Raw genomic sequence first — 21722 nt, 5'->3', positions numbered from 1 at the left:
GCCAAGTAAGACTTTCTTGAATGTTGTATCCCAGTCTGTGAAGCCCTGAAGTAATGAGAATGCTTTCTCATCATCTTGAGTTGTTATTTGTCCTTTGTCCAGAAGAGAATCAGTGACATCACGATGTGATGTTTTGACTTGCTCATGAATTAGATCTAAGTGAGGCAGAGTTGTTCAGAGCCCTGAACCTCACTCTCTCTTCCAGAGTCACCCAAGTCCAGTGACAAGAGAAAAATCAGGATGACTGGTGGTGACCCAGAATGCAGCGGATGAAGTTGGAGCCTTCAATGTCTAACCAACCTCTAATTGTCCCATAGTTTCTGCTTCAGCTGCCTTAATGGGCACTGGAATAAATTATTCTCGTATAACTATTCTGCCAGGGGAAGTCTTCACACACTGGGAACAGACATTCCCCTAACTCACCGATGGGTTTGAGACCTGTCAGTTACCCTCTACCTGATTGAGCCCATCTGCTGAGGTAGCTTAGGGGGTGTGGTTGCTGGGCATACTACAGCTCCCTGGGGCCACAGGCAGGAGTTGGGTGAAGGTACACACCACTGTTGGATGAGCAGCCTTGAAAGTGGCTCAGCAGCCCTCCCACCAGATGGGGCTGCTCTTCCCTGAGCACTCTGTACTCTACTGCTCTTGAATAAGTTGTCTTTATGAAGTCTTCCTCCATTCAGTCAGATACTCTTAGACAGCATGGGCAAAAGAAATCCTAGGAACCAAGAGCTGGAGGCCAGACCTCACCAGGACCAATTGTCTCAACCTTGGGTCAAAGGGCCATGTTCTCAATGCTACCCTTCAAAGTCTCCTTCTGCATCAGACTGCAGAGGTTTCCCTGCCAGCCCTCCTTCCTCCATTCTAACTTCTACTCCATTTACTCAGTGGACAACAGGAATTCAGACCAATTCAGCTGGGTCAGGGGCAAAAGTTATAATAAAAGTAACAAGAGATAGCTGACCCCATGCTGATACTTTGACCCTGTTCTTTGCCCAGACACTAGTGGAACTGAAAAAAGCTGAGCTGATTACCCCAACACTTTTAGAACACCAACCCAGACTGTTGTGAGTTAAGATACTGCAGAGCAGACTTGGGCCACTTTGAGTTAATTCTGTCTACAGATAGAGTGATCTGGGGCTTGACTTTGGACAATTTGGGTTAGAATTGTGTGTGTGTGTGCGCATGTGTATGTAAACACACACATATACACATATGCATATATATGTATACACACATATGTGTGTGTATACTGTTGACCTGAAAGTTTGATTAAAGAGACAAACAAGCTAGATGATATGTAAATTCATATTGTTTATTTCCTTAAAGTTAGCAGATGCATGTTCATGGAGCTAGAAGGAAACTTCTGACTGTCTGATACAAGAATGACCAGACTTAAATCTGTTTTAGGACAATCCCAGGATGTCTGGGTCCCTCAGATTTATGGTTCCCAAATGTCTTTAACTATACCATGAGAAAGGAATTTTCTTAGTTGAATAAGTTGGAAATACAATAATCTAAGAGAGTTGGCAAAGTGTCTATTGAAATTATGACCCAGGATATCTGTGTTTTCTTTACCATTAACATGCCATAACATAGTATATGTCCATAAAATATTAAGATACAGAAAAGTCCAATTATTCAAGGTAGTGTCTTGGGTTAAGGGTCACATCCTTAAACAGAGGAAAAATGCAATTAAGTGAGCCCTATCTGGCTTTGTTGACATAGGAAAAGGTATTCTTGAATTTACTCAGAGAGCAAAGGTTGTTAGGTCCAGGCTGTTTTTCTGGTTGATTAATTCAGGCTCTCACCCTTATTGAGGTCCAAAAATGATATTAAATGACTATGAATACATGTACACACATATATGTATGATTATATGTACATATGCATATATATGTGTATAAGCATGTATGTATATATTATATATAATACACACACATATAACGTGCACACTCACATACACACACACATACACAATATTTTAGATATGTCTTTCAGAACTTGGGTTAGAAAAGCCCCTGAGACTCCAAGGAACATTTTTGCTGAGTGCTTTCAATCTCCTTTTCCTGTGTATTCACCTTCTTGAAATATTTTTTTTTTGACTGCCTTGGGGATTGCTTTTACCTAAAGTTTATTTGCTACCTTTTCATTAAAGGTATTGTTTATCAGAACCCTCTTGTCTTATGTGATCGAGCACACCAGATGTGGAACTGCACCTGAGGTGTGTTCTTACTCACTTTTAGACTCGATTTTCTCTTCCCCTCATATATAATTAATGATCAGAATGGGAATTGAGGAAGATTTCAAGTTGGGACAGTCAGATCAATTACTGAGCCCAATATGCCGCATTTTTCCTATTCCTTTTTGTGTCTATCACTTTACATTTTTTCCTACTTGTCTCTCTTGTGTCTTTATTCTTTTCACTGTCACTCACTTTTTTTTCCTGATTTGTTCCTTTCTTTTGTCATTTTTTCTTTATTTTTCCCTTCATTCTCACCTTTTTTCTATACCTCTCACAATAGCAATCCATTCTTCCCTTATTAAGTCATTCACTACTTAGTTATTATTAGTAAAAATAATAACAAATATTTAAATAGGCTTTTAAGGATTGTAAAGCATTTTGAATATGTGTGTATGCATATGTGTGTGCATAATTTGTTCCCCCTAACAATCCTATGAAGCTTATTATGATGTTCTTATTTCTCATTGTAATAGATCAGGAGCCTAGAGAAGTCTATTACTTTGTGCAGTCATACAACTAACAAGTAGCTAAGCAGGAATTTAAACCCCAAAGCAAACTGATAATGGGTCTTTTTATTATAAAAGTCTTTTATTTTTTCTCCAGAAGGCTACCTACATGTGTTCCAGAGAGTGAACTGGGTGTCTAGGAGACAGGGGCTGGAAGAGGAGGGATTGATTAAAAAAATATGAGAAAGAATGGTCATCATCATCATCGTGATTGTGGTTGATGATGATGAAGATGATGATGACAATCCTAATGATAGTAGATACTATTGCTGCCTATATTTCAATAATGGATGGATCTCCCAGTGAAAACTCCTTCTAGCAATTCAGATTCACACCTTTGCAACTCATATTCTTAGAGAATTGCCTGTGGCACTGGAACGTTAGGAGACTTCCCCAAGATCACGCAGCCAGAATGTGTCAAAGGCAAGTTTTAATGTCAGGCTTTCATCAATAAGCTGCTTCTCAAGTCCTTGCATATTGGTTAAATGAATGAATGCAAAGATGATTGTATTAGAAATGTGTAGAAATCAGAGGTAGGAAAGGAAAGGGAATCAGGATTCTTGGATACTTCCTCATGTTTGCCAAGATATGGATTGTTTCCACAAGAAAGTGACTCAGACAACTAAATGTTTTGCAATTGTGCATTTTTTTCATTTTTATATTCCCATTTCTATATATCTATTATTTGTTATGATTATTGGTTATCCCTTCAGAAAACCCTTGGAGTTTTATAAAGCATTTTACTCATGAAAAATGTTATGTACTGTCCAGGTCACAGTTATTTTTACCATTTTTTCAGATTTGGCCCCTGAAGTTCAGAGAAGAGAGACTACAAATGTGTCAAAGACAAAACTCAAAACCAATGATCACCTGACTTTAAGTCTGATTCTACAATACCATACCATCATGGCCTTAGTGTATAGTATAGTTTTTAAGGATTATAAGATCTTCCTCAGTTCCCATTCTGATCATTAATTATATGGGGGGAAGAGAAAATTGAGTCTGAAAGCAAGTGAGGACACACCTCAGATGCAGTTCCACATCTGGTATACTCAATCACCTAAGGCAAGAGGGTTCTAATAAACAATTCTTTTAATGAAAAGATAGCAAATAAACTTTAGGTAAAAGCAATACTCAAGGCAGGCAAAAAAAATTATGTTTGTATAAGGATTTGCCTTAAATGTAGACCACATAGAAGACTGCATATATATGCCAGGATGTCAGAAGATAATAGGCAAGGGTCTCTTCTCTAAAATACCATCCTTACTGAGTGCAATGCCTTTACTCCTTTGTAAACCTAACTCCTTAGAGTTTGATTTAAAAATTTATATATATATATATGTATATGTATGTATGTATGCATGTATATATTCCAGGAATGTCTCAAATTTTATCAGTCGAACCATCAAACATAGCTAGATGAGTAGGGTTGGACTTGGAATCAGGAAAACTTGAGTTTGAATCCTTTCTCACACATGAAGTGGCTGTGAAAATGGGCAACTCTCTTATCTGCTAGCAACCTCAGATTCCTCATCTGTAAGATATGGATAATAATAGCACATAATTCACAGGATTGTGCTGAGTATCAGTAGACACTGGGACACAGGGTGTCCCACAAATCTTAGTGCAGTGTATATATATGTGTACGTATGCATGTATATGTATACATGTGTACATATACATATATACACACATGTATGCATCTATATGTTTATGTGTATATATATGTGTATATGTGTGCATATGTGTATGTATATGGATGTACATTGTGTGTGTATATAATTTTTCCTCAATTACATACCTAAATAAATTTTAACATTTTTTTTAAAGTTTTGAGTTTCCAATTGTATTCCTCCTCATCCTTCTTTCTTTCCCCCCTCCCCTAGATGGCAAACAATCTGATATGGGTTCTAAATGTGCAGTCATGCAAAACATCTCTCAATAAGCCATCTTATACAAGAAGACTTGGGGTGGGAAGAGTGAAAGAAAGAAAGGAAAGGAAAGCTTGAATGGGTGACAGAATAAGGAACTGAGTTTTCAAATTCACTAATTTTCCCAAACGTCTTCTGGTCTTAGTGTGATGAATGTTCTATATTCAATCAATTGAGCAGATTTAGTATTTATGGTTGCCACATCTGCCCCTATAAACCATGCTAGGTCAGAAGCACATAGAGATAGAAAATCACTTAAGGAGGGCAAACTACGTAGCACCTAAAGTTCCTCCCAGCTGTAGGTCTTTGATACTATATACTGTTCAAATAGAATTTTTAAAAAATATTATTATTATGAACATGTAAAAATTCACAAACATGGATATTTCCTTATACAAAGAAGAGAAAATTAAGATTATATATGAAATAATAAATCTCTAATAAATACAGCTTAGTTTTTAGGGTATTTTCCAGTTTAAGATGATTGATCCACCAATGCCCTTCTTGGTGTCTCCTAAACTCCTTCCATTCTTTTCTGTGTATTTTTAAATGTTCCATTCATGCTGTTTTCATTTTTTTCTGTGTTACTATCATTACCTCTAACAACACCCTGTAGCTCCATCCAGTACATCAAAAATAAATAAATAGAAGTCCTTCTTTGTGACAAATAGCTATAAACAAGCAAAACAAATTCATACATTGATGATGTTCAAAAAAATGTGCATCTTGTTCTGCACTTTTGGTGTTTTTACTCCCTGCCAAGAGGTAGGAAATAGACATCGTCGCCAATATTCTGGATCACCACTAAAGGTGAAAATGTTTCTCTCCCCATTGCTCTCCTGCAGCAGCCTACCTAAAGTCCTTCAATCAGAAAAATAAGGTAATAGAAGGAAACCATTCAAATCACCATATCAGTGGAGTAGTATTTCAGGAGGAAAATGTGTCAAAAGAGAATTAAGTGTGGTACAATTTACAAAAACAATCATCCCAATAAGAGACACTTTAGGGATTTAATATGTCCTATGACAACAGAAAGGCCAGAGCTGATCAGCCTGTGAATATGGAAACGTTGTGTTCAGAGCAGCACCAGAGAACCTTCTTAATCCTCATAATTGTCCTTTATCCTTAAAAGATCTACTTCACCAGAATGGTTGAATATAAGATGACATTCTGTCTTTTGAAGTAGAAAGAACCAAGGGTCCCAGTCAGGGGTTGGGAATGGATTCTGTCCTAGATTCTGTCACTCTCTGGTTGTATAACTTGAGCAGGTCACTGCAACTTTCAGTAATTCAGTTTCCTCACCAGTAAAATGAGCTTAATAGGAACTCCTTTATCCACCTCATAAGGTGCTTATTAGAATCAAAAACTATAATAGATGGGAAAATGCTGGGAACAACTGAAAGATGCTATTGAAATGAAATATAATAACATGAAATGCATTCATTCACTCATGTATTAGGTTGATTTGATATCATGAAAGCATAAATTTCCTTAATACCAGAAATGATTATCAGATTCTTGTCATTTCCATTTTTATCTGAATAACTGCATTGTTGGCTTATTGTTCTCGGTATTCAGTCATCTGTTTGGCTGTTTGTTTTCCCATCAGATCGTTTCTTTGCAGGATATTACTATTATTGTTTTTAATTACTTACTTGATTGAGTTGGGGGTTTTAAGTAGAATGCAAATGTAACATGAGTCAACCATGATCCATGTCAGCCAAAGGCTTCACTGAAAGATCTAGTGTCAACTCCAGATCATACTCTTTTCAGAAGACATCAGGAACATTGTACTTTGTTCTAGATGCACTTATTTACCACCTACCATAGGCTACGCTATGCTAAACACTAAGGCTACAGGAATAAAATTGCTATTGTCCCTGCATGGAATGAGCACATATTCTAATGCACATAGTTCCTCTGTTCTAATACTGTTCATATATATGTATGTATTTATAGAATATAAACCAAAAAAATGAGAAAATATGGGGAGGGAGGGAACCAGCAGCAGGGTGTGTGTGGGGGGAGACAAGGAAAGGCTTTATGGAGATGCTAGTTTTTGAGTTTAGTGTCACTTGAACCACTTCTATTGCTTATGACATATAACTATGGTCAATTCACTTAACCACCTTGTTTATCATCTTTTCCTTCTGGAAAATGAGAGGGTTGGATCAGCTGACCTCAAAGGTCTCCTCTGATGCTGGATCTATGATCTTATGACCTCTGAGTTATCTTCTACCTCATATTCTGTCTCTGTAGACTTTGCTTCCCTATTCAATGTCTCTTACTACTTAGAGGCAACTCTTGATCTTCCAGTGACCTCATACTCATTTCTTCTCTTCTATTAGTGACCTCAGCATGGACATGTGGTTGGTGATGTGAGAGGAGAGAAAATAATTTAGAGCAGTCTTTGAGAATTCAGTAATCAAAATAAATGGCAGGGGCCACTGTGTCTTATTTGAAATTGTTAATATCCTTAGAGTGTACCATAGTGCTTTGCATACAGTTGGTACTTAGTATTTGTTCATTTGAAATGATATGAGTAGGGGAATTCTTCCTAACAATTACAGGGATAAAAATGCAGAAAGGAATGTCTTGCCAGAGGTCTTCAGAGGAATGTTGTATAGCCATTTTCTGGGTATGTTGTAATGGGGATCTTTCTTCAGAAAGTGTTGGATTAGGTACCTTAGATTTTCCTTTCAATACTGAAACACTATAATTTTGTCTCTAGACTAGTATTATGATACCTAGGAGTAATGGCCTTTTGGGGCTGGGGGCAAGGAGTTATTGAATCTCATTCCATACCAAGTATTATTAGTTTTTAAGTTTATTTAGCATCATAAAATATACAGCATGAATACTAGGTTATTAAAATATTCACTGCTGCTTACAAACTTACAAACCTTGTGGAATCCTCAGCAGCTATGTATCCCTTGTGTGTTTACTCAGTCATGGGGTATTAATAACATCACAGCTGAGAGGCTGTACTAGGTAGGGGAAAAGGCACTGAACCAGACATCAGTTCAAATCCTGCCTCAGATACTTACTAGCTGGTGTTACTGTAGACCAGTGCTGTCACGTTCCAGTTGAAATGGGCATCATTAATCCTTTCATAAAGATTCCTGTGGACCTCAGATTAGCAGGTTTAAGATGTAATGCTGTGTTTTATTGTAGTTTTACTCGTGTCGTTAAATATTTCCCAATTACATTTTAATCTGCTTCCAACCAAAAAGGGGAATGTCCAACCAGCCATGTTTGATACTTCTGCAGTAGGTAGTTCACTTAATCTCCAAATCAATTTCTTTGTCTCTGAACTGGGTGGTTAGGATGAATGACCTCTAAGGTTGTTTCTAGTTTTTAATCTATAATCTTGTGACAGTAATGGAGTGTGACAGTGGAGGTGATAGTGAACAATTTTCACAATTATACTGGAACCTGTAAGAGATGACTCTGAGGGTTACTTCCAGTCCTGAGGATCTGTGTGTCTTTGATCCTAAACCAGATTCTCCCAAGTGCCCTGGTCACAATCCAAGGAATGTGATATTGAGAACATTTGGAAATTGCCATCTAATAAGAAGAATAAGATTAACATCTACCTAGCCCTTTGAGAATTGGAAAGCATTCTGTATGCTCTATCTCCTTTGAGCCTCACAAGCCTGTGAGTTAAACACTGCTGTTGTCCCAACTTTATGGATGAAGAAACTGAAATGAAGAGAGAGTGAATAACTTATCCAAGATCACAAAACTACTAATATCCAAACCCCTCATCTTTCTTCCTCAAAATTCAACATTCTTACCATGTTATATATACCATGTATCCCCTCAGAGTTAGTTGTGAAGGACAGACTTCTGGTAGACTTGAGTAGAGGGCAGAATTCGTTTTTAACCCTCTTTTGCAATTACTTTCAGGGCCCCTCCTCTCTTACTTTGACTTTTCTCCCCATTATATGCTCATATACAACATTCCATCTCCTAATGCCCCTCTACTGCTTCCTAGCTACCTGTGATCCCTCTACTCTACTGCAGCATTTTCAATCATTCAAGACTCATCCTCTGGAACTTTCTCTAGCTCCTTGACTCCTTCTAAGCTTAACCCCTCTGTGTCCCATCCTTTCAATTTCCTGATCCCTTCTCCACTAAGTATTTATATGTTATCTCACAAACTAAACCTTTGTTATAACATTATGGCTAATTATGGATTCATTCGTATCCAAGTTACCCCATTCAGGTGCTCTTTTAAAACTGTGAATTCTAAAACTACAATGACTTAAACTAATGGAATGAAGCTATGATGTTAGATATTTGAAACTCTATAACAGAAAGGCAAAAGAGATCATTTTTTCTGGAGGGCCAGCATGTATTTTGATGTCCTGTTTTGAAATTTGAGCACCCCAGAGTAGGGTCTCTTTCATTTACTTGCAATTTTGGTATTCAGTCATTTTAGTTATATCTGACTCTTCATGATCACATTTGGGGTTTTCCTGGAGCAATACTAAAGTGGCATGCCATTTCCTTCTCCAGTTCATTTTATAGATGAGGAAACTGAGATTAAACACGAGAAAGTGACTTTCTCAGGTCACACACCTAGTAAGTATCTGTGGCCAAATTTGAACTCAGGTCTTCCTGACTCCAGACCCAGTGCTGTATCTGTTGTGCCACTTAGCTGTTCCTATTTACCTGCAAGGTTGGCTTTAATTATTTCTGTACTCATCAAAAACAACCTCCCTTCTCTCTCCCCTCTGCTAAATTCTTATTCTTAAATATTTCCAGATTCCCATGGACAAATAAGTAATCATAGGCAGTTTATTTTAATTTTCTGGTTGATGAATGTATTCCTGTTACTGTGATACTTGGAGAATCAGCAGAAAAGCTCCCTGTTTCATTTTTACCCTGGTAGGACAGAGGTATGGAAGAGCTGACTGACTGCTATAAAATGGACTTTCTGCTGTATTGATTCAAGAAAAAACTGAACAACTAGCCATATATGGAGGTAGAGGAGCTGTCCTCTCATATGCTGTTGCCTTATAGGCACTCAACTCAGGGCTTCCCTCTTTCACCTAAATATCCTGTCTGCTACTTTTCCATGACATTCTCCTCCGACTGTCCTGTCTGAAATTTCTTTCTATGCTCTCCCTTTTCGTTAAGACATTGTCTCCCAAAGGTTCACATTAAAACATAATCATAGATGGAGAAGAAACCCACCAACCCATGAATTAGCATTATTATATTGATATGGGCTAATATGTCAGACTACTTAGCTGTCTCTCTGCAGAGGAAAAGGTACAGTACTTTTGATGATTACTAGGCTCTCCTCCATTGTTGCTTTTCAGTCTATAAATGCAAATATCTGTGAAAAACAATCCATTAGACATCCTCACTTTTAGTTTAGCTCCATTGCTCAGATTATTTTCAAGTTAAAACTGACTAAAGACATCTGCCTGTAGGATGAAATCTACAGAAAGCTTGATATGATGGGAGACATTTCTGCTACAAATGATCATAGAGACAATTTGTGCCTGACCTTTGGTAAACCCTTCCAAGCTCATACTGGTCTGATCAGCCGCAGGTGGGCACAGTGTACGTTGACCCCAACATAGTGGGTCATGCGTTGGGATGAAGGTGATCATGGAGGCCAGTCTTGATGGCTCATTGAAATGAACCCCAAACATTAAAATTTAATGTCCTTGCTGTGGGCTGGCATTGAGAGGAAATGATGTCAAAGTGTGAAAGAGCTAGCAAAGGCTGACTGAAAACTTCACAGTTTTGTAGTGGGCTATCACTGCCCCAGCCTCTGATTTTGTACAATGAATTTCATGAGAAATTGAAATTATGTGTTTTTTAAAGTTTCCTAAGGAATCGTGAAGACTAACTCTTGAGTCGGAGGTTCAGATTTCATCTGTGAAATATCTAGGTAATCTCTGGGGAAAAAATCCTGCTTCTTATTTTTCATGCCCTCTATCTATATAGAATGAGAGATTTTAATATCATATACAATTTTAAAAGGATTGAAATAGAAATCCAGCCCAATGTCTAGCCCATAGTAGGAGCTTGATAAATGCTTGTTGATTGACTGAAAAATGTTCAGATCTTCAGGAAAATGTGTGGCCCAATCTTGCTGTCACACCAAGGTAGTGGCTTTGGAGATAATTTGGATTAAAATCCCACCTCAGACACTTATTACCTACGTGATAACGTTCACCTCTTTGGATATCATTTTCTTCATTTGTATAATAAAGCCAATGGATTGGATATCCTTAGTGATCTGTTCTAGCTCTTAATATATGACCATATATGGTAACCACACAATTATATTATGGGGCACACCAGTTCAATGCCACATGCTACCACATGTTGTAACCCCTCATCACTTTGTTGTTTAGTCATTGATCAGTCATATTCACCTCTCCAGTTCATTTTACTGATGGGGAAACTGAGGCAAATAGTATTAAGTGACTTGCCTAGGGTCACACAACAAATAAATGTCTGTGGGCAGATTTAAACTCAGATTCTCCTGACTCCAAGGCAGATACTCTATCTACCGCACCACCTAACTCCCCATCACTTTCGTTCCAGGTAAAACTTCACCTCCTACCACAAGCATTCCCCAATATCCCTTAATTCTAGTGCCTTTCTTCCATTGACTTTGTCCTGTAGGTATCATTTGTACATAATGGTTTGCCTGTTTTCTCCTTCATAGGATGTGACTTTCTTGGGGGCAGGATGGTCTTTTGACTTTTTTGTATCCCCAATTCTTAGCAGAGGATACATCAAAAGTGCCTAATAAATACTTAATAATTTACTTTCCATTGTGAGAGGCAGGAGAGGTAGAAGGAGTGGACATTTGTGAGACCATCCTATAGAAATGGGATTGAGGCACATTGGTAATATTCAAGGCTACAAGATTCCACGTGCCACTTCATCCTAGGGTCTTTACCATAATGCTTCAAAGACTACTTCCTCCTAGAAATGGTCATGGCATGCTGCATTTTCTCCTCATTGTACATGATGCCAACTTCTGAGTGGTTTGTTATGGCTTGAAAGTACTCCATAGCTATCCTCCCTGAAGGGATTGTCTACAGATATCACACAAAGAAATTAATTAAGTGAATTTTCCATTTGCACAGTTTTAATGAATAAATGATGTTCTTATTTGTTTGTCTATTTTCTAATTATATCACATTTCAAAACCATCTTGCTTTTCTGCATTTGTATGGTGTTATTGTAGTAAGACTGCTGTTCCATCAGTGCAGGTAACATCATTTTCAATAGATACTGAGTGCAGTCTTCCATATTTATTAAGTTGTGATCTCCATTACATTATATAAAAAAAATCCAGTTTCTCTCTTCTCATTTGACTTATTTATATAGAACCAGAGAGTGTAATATTGTGTGTTATTTTAAAGACATTCAAATAAAGGGATAGCACAATGCCTGTCCCATACTAGGAGTTTAATAAATACTTGTTGATTGATTGAAAAATTTTCAGAGCTTCAGGGAAATGTATGGCCCAGTCTTGATGTCTGACCAGGGCAATGACTCTGAAGATAACTTGGATTCAAATCTGAACTTGCGCACATTACCTATGTGATCTTGATCAAATCACTTCACTTTCCTGATACTCAGTTTCCTCATTGGTCAAATGAGGAGCCTGGAATAAATGGTTTTAAAGGTACCTTTCTTATCCAATGTATGGTTCTATGAGCCAATGAATGGCTGACCAGGAAGGTCTGGTCCAAAGAGTTCAGTTGAGCAGAAGGACCTTGTGGAGGCTGTTGGTCTGTTCAGCCAAGGTTCCAGGCCTGGAGGGAAGGTGAAAATAGGAAAAGAAGAGCGCTTCTGCAAGTCTACTTCAGTTTCTTAATCTTTTTTTGGTGTATCATGGATCCCTTTGGCACTCTGCTGAAACATATGGACCTCTTCTCAGAGTATTGTTTTAAGGGACAAAGTAAAAAGCAGAGGAATAGAATACAATAGAAATAAATTATATTGAAATATATTTATCATAATTGAAAAAAAAGTGTTGATTCTCTAGGGGAGAAGGAGTAGAAAGGCCTCCTGCAGAAGGTGGGCATGAGAGGTTAGTCTCAATGACCTCTAAGGTTTTTGTTTGTTTTCTTTTACTTTTCTTTCTTTTTCTTTCTTTCTTTCTTTCTTTCTTTCTTTCTTTCTTTCTTTCTTTCTTTCTTTCTTTCTTTCTTTCTCTCTCTCTCTCTCCCTTCCTTCCTTCCTTCCTTCCTTCCTTCCTTCCTTCCTTCCTTCCTTCCTTCCTTCCTTCCTTCCTTTCTTTCTTTCTTTCTTTCTTTCTTTCTTTCTTTCTTTCTTTCTTTCTTTCTTCTTTCTTTCTTTCTTTCTCTCTCTCTCTCTTCCTTCCTTCCTTCCTTCCTTCCTTCCTTCCTTCCTTCCTTCCTTCCTTCCTTCCTTCCTTCCTTCCTTCCTTCCTTCCTTCCTTTCTTTCTTTCTTTCTTTCTTTCTTTCTTTCTTTCTTTCTTTCTTTCTTTCTTTCTTTCTTTCTTTCTTCTTTTGATTTTAAATCTGTAGTTGTGGAGAAACTCCTTTTCACCTGACTGGGAGCTGTCCAACCTTTCTAGAACTTGTGGGTCCTTTACACCTTCCTTCTCTTTGCCAGGATCACAGTCAGCCTGGTTCCTATGCTTCTGATGAATTGTAATCATTGTGGTTACTTAAGGGCTATTGTTCTGCAGCTCAGCTCACCTACACACTACCTCTGGCCTCCTTGACTGATCCTAGTCCTGGCTACTCTGAGTGGGCCAAGTATCCCTTTAGCTCTATTAGCAGGTGATCCTGAAAGTAAAGACCTTCCTTCATAAGCTACCAGAAGACTGGCTCTTTATCAATCAATCAACCAATCAATCAATCAGCAGGAATTCATTAAACACCTAGGAAGTATCAGGAACTGTACTAGGCATTAAAAATACAAGTTTAAAGAATGAAATTCCTACTTGAAATTAGCTTTCATTCTAATGGGAGAGACAAGTGCAGTATGTGTGTATGTGTGTCTTTCTGTCTGTCTGTGCATGTGTGTGCATATTAGGAGCAGCTGGGTAGCACTGTGGCTGGAGGACTGAGACTTGAGTCAGGAAGACTCATCTTCCTGAGTTCAAATATGGCCTCAGACACTTACTAGCTGTATGACCCTAGACAAGTCACTTAACCCTCTTTGCTTCACTTTCCTCATCTGTAAAGGCTGGAGAAGATATTCCAGTATCTTGACCAAGAAAACTCCAAATGATGTCATGTAGACTCATACGCAACTGAAATGACTGAACAGCAGCTACATGTGTATATGCATATATATGTATATGAGTATACATGCATACACATATACATATATATGGCAGAAATCTAGAGCATAAATATAAAATTAATCTGAATTAAAATATAAGTAGTTAAATGAATGGTAGTTTGGAAAGGAGGACATAAGCAATTGGAGGGATTGGGAAAAATTTAAACAGACAATGGTGACTGAGCTCAGTGATGTGCCAATAGATGTTTAAAAACTGGCCCTCCCCCCCCCAAAATGTACTCATGATACATTTTAATTTGCATTAGCGTTTTCTCCATTGATTTCTTAAATCTTAACAATCCACAAAACAAAAACAAAAAAAAATCAGTCCTCAATTTGTATCATTTGTAAATTTCTGAAGAATAAATGCTCACACTGAAATTTTCACAATTGCATCTCATAAGTCATTCATGCTGGCTCTGATATAGCCCTATCTGAGCTCCATTTTACAGTAAGGAACTCTGTGAAGCAGGGAGGTACATGGCAGTGAGATTCTACCACACAGGAAACATCTTAGGAACAGGACCATCTTAGGAAAGATGAAACTGATAGTAATCCGGGGAATCTTGAGATCACAGATCCTGAATTAGAAAGGATGACAGGAGTCATCTAGACCAAACTCCTTATTTTAGAGATGAGGAAACTGAGGCACAGGGAAGGTAAGGGACTGGCCCAATGTCACACTAGTAGTATGAAAGGAGGGATTTGAATTTAAATCATCTAATTCCAGAGCTACTTCTGTTTTGACAATGTAGCTTTATTTCTACTTCCACTTGTCTCTTGTCACTATTTCACTGTGTGAATCTAAGCGAGAGAGTGGCCCTCTCTGGGCATTGACTTTCTCCTCTTTAAAACAAGGGCATGTCCTTCAGTGATCTCCAAGTGGTCCATTTCCATTCCCATGACTGTCCTACCTAATTTCACTGGGGCTCTCTCAATTTAATCCAGCGCCCTTTACTCAGCATCTTTCATCTTGTATTTTACTTCCTCCCATTACTGTCACTGCTGTTTACCTCTCTGCCTTGTTTACCCTTAGTCATCACTGCTGTTTTCCCACTCTGTTGGTTTTAGCTAGCTCATTTTTTCAGGGAATTGATTAGCAGTAGCTCTTAGCTCCTTCTGTTTGAAGATGCTGTTTGGACTATCCTGCCTGGCTACATGTGAAAATGGGGCTATAAGAGGGGTGATTGTGTTTTCTGCCCATTCCTTCGCTCTCTCCCCTCAGCACTCCCAGTCTGCCACAGCCCCCCTTAGCCATGTCTGGCAAATTTTCTTGAGGGCCAATAGTGAGTCCTGCTGATTGGGTGGGAAAGACACCATATTAATTGACTTTCCTACTGCTGCTACCTCCTAATGGGAGAATGTGATGAAAAACCAGATTAAAGGTTTCTTACCTCTTTACTTTCTCTTTATTCACATCACACACCCTCTACTCTATTCAAGTTGTTGTTCAATCGTTTCAAACTCTTTGTGGTCCCATTTGGGGCTTTCTTGGCAAAGATAGTGGAGTAGTTTGCCACTTCCTGTTCTATTTCATTTTACAGATGAGGAAACTGAGGCAAACTAGAATAAATGACTTGTCCATGGCTAGTGTCTGAGGCTGAATCTGAACCCAGGTCTTCCTGACTCCAGGACCAGCAGTCTCTCTACTGGTCCACCTACCTGCCCATTCATTCAATTACATTTCCACAAATAACCATACTTATTATTGTAATGTACCTTCTCCCAAGCTGCTTCCTCTGCCCCCTTTATTCTACATAAACATTTCCTTGAAGGTCTGATGATCTAGCTCTTTTGTCAATCAACAAGCATTCATTAAACACCTACTAAGCACCAGGCACTGTGCTAGGCATGAAAATGAAAGTTCACAGAATGAAATAATTTCTTACTTGCACTGAGTTTTCATGCTAATGGGAGAGACAAATAGCGAGGGGGGCAGGGAGGGCATGGAATGTCATTTTGAACTTGGAGCAATAGGATGTGAGTTTAAATTCTGCTTTTGGTACTGGGCAAGTAACTTAATGTTTATGGGCTTTAGCTCGTTTGTAAAATAAGGGGATTAGACTCTATGACTTCTGAGGTCACTTCCAACTGTACATCTATGATCCTATTCTGGGAAACTTAACTTTTGGACTGGAGGTAGGGGGAGGGGAAATAAGCGTTTATGTAGTTAGTCCCTGCTGTGTGCCAATCACTTTGCTAAGCACTTTTTTAAAAAGTCATTCATTCATTCATTTTTTTATTTATTTGTTTGTTTTGTTTATTTATTTACTTATCTGCCTATTTCATTATCTATTTATTTATTTATTTTGACAGATGATCTGTGCGTGGTATGTACTAAGAGTTTAATAAATGTTTATTGATCTATTCCAAGTTCTGGACTTTGCACTAAGCCTTTTAATTCATTAATATTTCTTTCATCTCTAAGATTCTAGGCTTCCATTGAACATCTCATATCTCTGAATTCCTAAGCATGGTAGCAGTCTAGGATACTGGGAAGATCTCTGAACCCAGAGAGACTTGGCCTCTACTCCCATCTCTGACACTTTACTATCCATGTAGCCAGGGAGGGGCAGAATTCTTTTTAACCTCTCTGAGCCTCAGTGTCCATGTTTTTAAATGAGCATAGCATATACTCTGAACCCCCACTAGTGTACTTTCTGTCATGAATATCAGTTGATACAAGTTGACTTAATTAGCTTTTAGAAAAAGGTGATGATTATTGAGATATTATAGTAAGAACAGTTGGTGTTAAACATTCCACCCAGAAAAGTGTAACACTCTCTCTGCACACAGAGCAACCAAGGGAAATGGGCTGAGATTGGAACAAATGTCACAAAGGGATGACTCATAGATCCTGGAAGTTCTTCTGCTGGATTCTTGCAGTTGTTTCTCATGGGTATGGACTTATTTATCCAGAGGTCCCTTCGTCAAATCCTGAATCTCTGCACACTGGACAGGTTCCACCATTACCTGTTCATAGGATATTGTTAGGATATTGACGAGAAGAAAGGAAGTCCAAAATCTTCTAGACTCTTTGAAGCTCTCAAAGGCTTCCTCTAACCAAAATGGTGTTGGGAAGGGCAAAATTGAGAAAGGCTGGAGCCCAGGGTTCTGCTTCTCTCTCCCTCAATCAATTCCCTCTCTATTTTCTTTTAAGGAGTTTAGATGGCACACTCTTTTCTACTTTCAGGAACTCAAAATCACACAGACCAGCTAGCTCAGTGATTTCATGTAGGCTTCAGAGAGCTTGGCCAATCCAGCTGACTTCCATATCATCTAGGGAGGTAGGTATTGTACCTGGTGAACAACTGACACATTATTTCACCTAATAACCTCACTTCTTTTAAGGGGGGGTAGGATGACATTATCAATTTACTCAACTAGATCCTCCCCTTAAATGGAGAAAATGGTTGCTGATACATCTCCTTGCCTACTAACAACCAGTCCCCAAATAAGTAATTCTTCGTTGGTCCTATGTGTTCTGCATTACATTAACTCACCATAAAGAATGCACCAAATTAAAAACCTTAAACCTGGCCTTAAGGGGCTTTTCTTCTGGATGGGGGAGGAAGAGAAAAAAAACATTATTGTAATGCAAATAAAAATGAAGGTTTTGAAGGTAAACTAGACCTAGAAGACAGATCAAGTCTTTTTGGTTTGGCATTTACGGCCTTCCTGACCTGGCTCTAAGGTCGTTTTCCAGGTGTAGTATGGCTTCCTCCCTTTCTCACCCACCATGGTCTAGTTGAGTCAGACTTGACTTCTTGCCGTTATTCTTGTCTCTGGGCCTTTGCTCTTGCTGACACCATCCCTGGAAGCCTTTCCTTCCTTGTCTGCAAACTTCAGATCCTTTGTTCAGGTCAAGCTTCACTTCAAAACTCAGCACTTCGTATATGAGGCCTCTCTTAAACTCTGCAGATAATGCTGCCTCTCCTGGAAAAATATTATATTAACATTTTTTATACATTTTGTATAAATTTCAGACTACTGACAACATACATAAAACACTTACTATGTACCAGCAAGAGGCAGCTAGGTGGCTCAGTGGATAGAGAACTGAGCCTGACCTCAGAAAGACCTGCATTCAAATACAGCCCTAGACACTCACTAGCTGTGTGACCATGAGCAAGTCACTTAACCTCTGTTTGCTTCAGTCCACTAGAGAAGAAAATAGTAAACTCTTCCAGGATATTCGCTAAGAAAACCTCATGGACAGTATGGTCCATGGAGTCATGAAAAGTCATACATGACTAAGCAACTACGCAATAAAAACACCACACTAAGTGTCCCAGACTCTGCTAAGCTCTGGAGACACAAAGATAAAAATGAAGGAGTCCCTGCAATCAAGGGACATAGATACATATATACCTACACACGTATGTGTGTGTATGTTTATGTATGTGTGATTGGATAGATGGGAGAGATCCACAGATGGATAGATAGATGGAGAGAAAGATAGATAACTGGATAGAAAGATAGGTAGATGAAAGATTTATTTATAGATAGATAGGCAGGGAGACAGCTAGGCAGAGAAGTGAATATGGATATATGTATATATTTACATGTATGTAGATTTATATACAAATGTAAGCATGTTTGCATATGTATATATGTGTACACATATATATGTATGTATCTATATATACACACATGTAGGCACACATATAGATATCAATCAATGTCAACAAATGTTGGCTCTGTGCCAGTCACCAAGCTAAGAGTTAAAGAGCTGACATGTACATAGACGCAGTGCTTTAAGCTCTGGCAGACAGTTTCTCTATACTAACTTATTCAATCCTCCCAATGGTCTTGTGAGTTGGGTGGTATTATTACATCCATTTCATAGATGAGGAAACAAAGACTGAAGAGAAATCAAACTACTTGCCCTGGATCAGACAGTTCAGCGTCTGAGGTAACAGTCAAACATCCTTCCTGACTCTGAGTCTAGCACTCCACCTTGTGTGTGTGTGCGTGTATAATATATGTGTTATACATACATATATATACACACATACATATATGTATATATTATCACTAAATTTATGTGTTTATGTACCCTTTTAAAATAAGAAAATATTTCATAATAATGCCACTTTAAATTGTATGGGACACTTACCAAATATCTCATTTGATCCTCACGACAACCCAGGGAGTAAGGTACTATTAGGATCCCCATTTTACAGATGAGGAAACTTAAGCAGACAGAGGGTAAGTGACTTGCCCAGTTCACTCTACTGACAAGTGTCTGAAGCAGCATTCAAACACCTTTCTTCCTAAACATCCAGCCCTCTATCCACTGCAATACCTTGAAATCTCTGTTTTAGCTCTCCTGATGGAATATAAGCTTCTTGAAATCAGGAAGTGTTGTGCCTTTTCTTTCTATTGTCTGTTGCCTCTCTGTGTACCTGGTTCATGGCTGAGACTAAGCACACAGAGAAGGCTGTAAACTGGGTTTTGAGGAGAGGAATGAGAACCTTGTTTTCTGGAATCTTCCCAGAGGAAGGACTTGAACTGGATTTGCATAGATAGACAGGTGGGGGATGTTCTAGCTGGGCAAGTAGTATCATAAGTTTTATTATACAAGGGACTTTAAAGGCCAGCTTGTGAAAAACCTTCATTTTGTAGGAGGGGAAACTGAGGCAAGAGAGATTACATGGTTTCCCAAGATCATTCAGACAATGAATAGCAGGTTCATGATCTGAATACATACCCTATGACTCTAAATACACAGGTCTTACTTCTGTGTGTCCTACTATCAAGGAATATTACCAAAGTTAGGGACAGAGTTGGGGTCATGGAGAGATTATCATGTACCATGGGACACCATCTGATCAAGGGAGGGTTCAAGAAAGTAAAGCCCCTGAAAAACAAAAAAGAGTCTAGTTTGCCAAGGAGCCCACAAGGCAGGTGAAGGCCTGGATCAACACCCATTCAGGCTGGTGGGTACAAGATTGATGAGAGTGAGATGGACTGAAGCTACCTCTACAACAGCAAAGTGCAAAACAGCAGCACTGGCCAATGCAGACCAATGCTAGGTGGCAGAAGTTCGTCAGACCCTGACCGGGCTTCTGGAAGAACAGAACCCTTTGTCCACTCTTGTCTTGGTTTCTTAAAGGGTCAGAAGGTCACCAAACCTAGAACCCAACAGGACTGGAAAGCATTGCAAATGGCAGACAGTAATCTGGAATCCAAAGGGCAGAAGCTGTAGAAAAGTGAAGCTGCATTCCAGTGGCCTCTCCTAGGTGATCTAACCATGAAAATAAATTAGGATTTCTATATTGGGAATTCTGTTTATTTCCTGAAACTGATTCTCCTCCTATTCATATGTCTAAGAGCAATGGAGATGCCACTTGCTATTTGCAAACAAAGAATTACTAATATATTGCTGTGCGCTCTGCTGTAGAACCCTCTTTGCTCTGACTTCTCCTGGGGACACAGGCTGGTCTTCTGGGTACTCCTGCCAAGGGTTGGTGGTTTTGGAAGAATTAGCTGTCAGATCTGAGTGGCTGAGGGCTATTTCACTGAATCTGCGAGGAGGTCTCTTGGGGAGCCAGAGGGATGTCAGCTGTACAGATGGTGAGGAAGAGGTGGGAAAGGTTGGGCCGGACTGAATATTTCTGGGAGCAGGGAACCTCATCCCCCAACCTCTCTGTGATGCATGTGAACTTTTGCACATGTACATGCCTGTCTGTGCACGTAGTCATGTCTCTGTGCTTACGTGCATGGAGGCAAGGACTGCATCCTTCTTATTCACCACATCTCCCTAGGACCCAGCACACAGCTATATACTTAGTAGGTTCTTGTGAAGTGTTGAATGAATGCATGAATATTTGTGGCCACACAGAGGATGGGCCATGGTGGACAGCTAGGTGGCTCAGTGGATAGAGTGTAGGGCCTGAAGTCAGGAAGACCTGAGTTCAAATCTATCCTCAGACACTTATTAGCTGTGTGACCCTGGGCAAATCATTTAACTCTGTTTGCTTCAGTTTCCTCATCTATAAAGTGAGCTGGAGAAAAAAATAGTCAAGTACCCCAGTATCTTTGCCAAGAGAGCCTCAAATGGGATCAAGAAGAGAAAGACATGACTAAAAATTACCCAACAACTACAACGACAGGAAGGAAAAGTTACTGCACACTAGAGAGGAAACAAAAGCAAAACATCCCTAAGCGCTCTTTGGCTTTGCACATAGATAAAAGAAATTCTGCAATGTGTCATTGATCTCCTGTGTGCTCTTTGGGCAAATCAATTTCCTCGATCAGTCTTAGTTTCTACCCTTTAAACTATATACCCTATTGTCTTTTAAAATAAATATGTGTGTACGTATACACATATATTTACATGTAACCTTTCTGCAACATGTTAAGGTTTGCTTAGCATTTTAGATTTATTATCTCTTTGGATGGCTAAAACAACCCTGCAAAGCCGGTGCTGTTATCATCCCCCTTTATGAAAACTGAGGTGACTGGAAGTTAAATTTCTTGCCCCAGGCCACACAGTTAGCATATGACTGAAGCAACGATTCAACTCAAGCTTTCTTGCTCTGAGTCTAGCACTTTCTCCACCTTGCCACCTGATTTTCTTGATCTTTATCCTTTTCTACATTTTGGTCACTTTGTAATGAACTCTACCTCTTCCAAATAGAACTCTCCCTCAAAACCAGGAAGTACAACCAAGCAAAGTCCCATCAGCACACCAGCTTGGTCTGACCAGGTCTGTCTGTCCCTTCTACCTG

General features: G+C 39.0%; 1 protein-coding gene and 1 long non-coding RNA gene across 4 annotated transcripts in view; both read left to right on the top strand.

Annotated features, from left to right (window-relative positions):
* The window catches only part of CTNNA2 (catenin alpha 2), a 1515416-nt gene that overhangs the window by 825629 nt on the left and 668065 nt on the right, over window positions 1–21722 (top strand). The gene's annotated exons all lie outside the window — the stretch shown is intronic.
* Window positions 14227–20265, top strand: LOC140521709 (uncharacterized). The gene is made up of 2 exons (XR_011973032.1): window positions 14227–17273; window positions 20105–20265. It is a non-coding gene; the product is annotated as an uncharacterized lncRNA (long non-coding RNA).

This window comes from Notamacropus eugenii, chromosome 1, assembly GCF_028372415.1.
Source record: "Notamacropus eugenii isolate mMacEug1 chromosome 1, mMacEug1.pri_v2, whole genome shotgun sequence".
Classification (NCBI taxonomy): domain Eukaryota; kingdom Metazoa; phylum Chordata; class Mammalia; order Diprotodontia; family Macropodidae; genus Notamacropus; species Notamacropus eugenii.
Note: the sequence above shows the minus strand (reverse complement) of the source record. Positions and strands in the feature narration are given on the sequence as shown.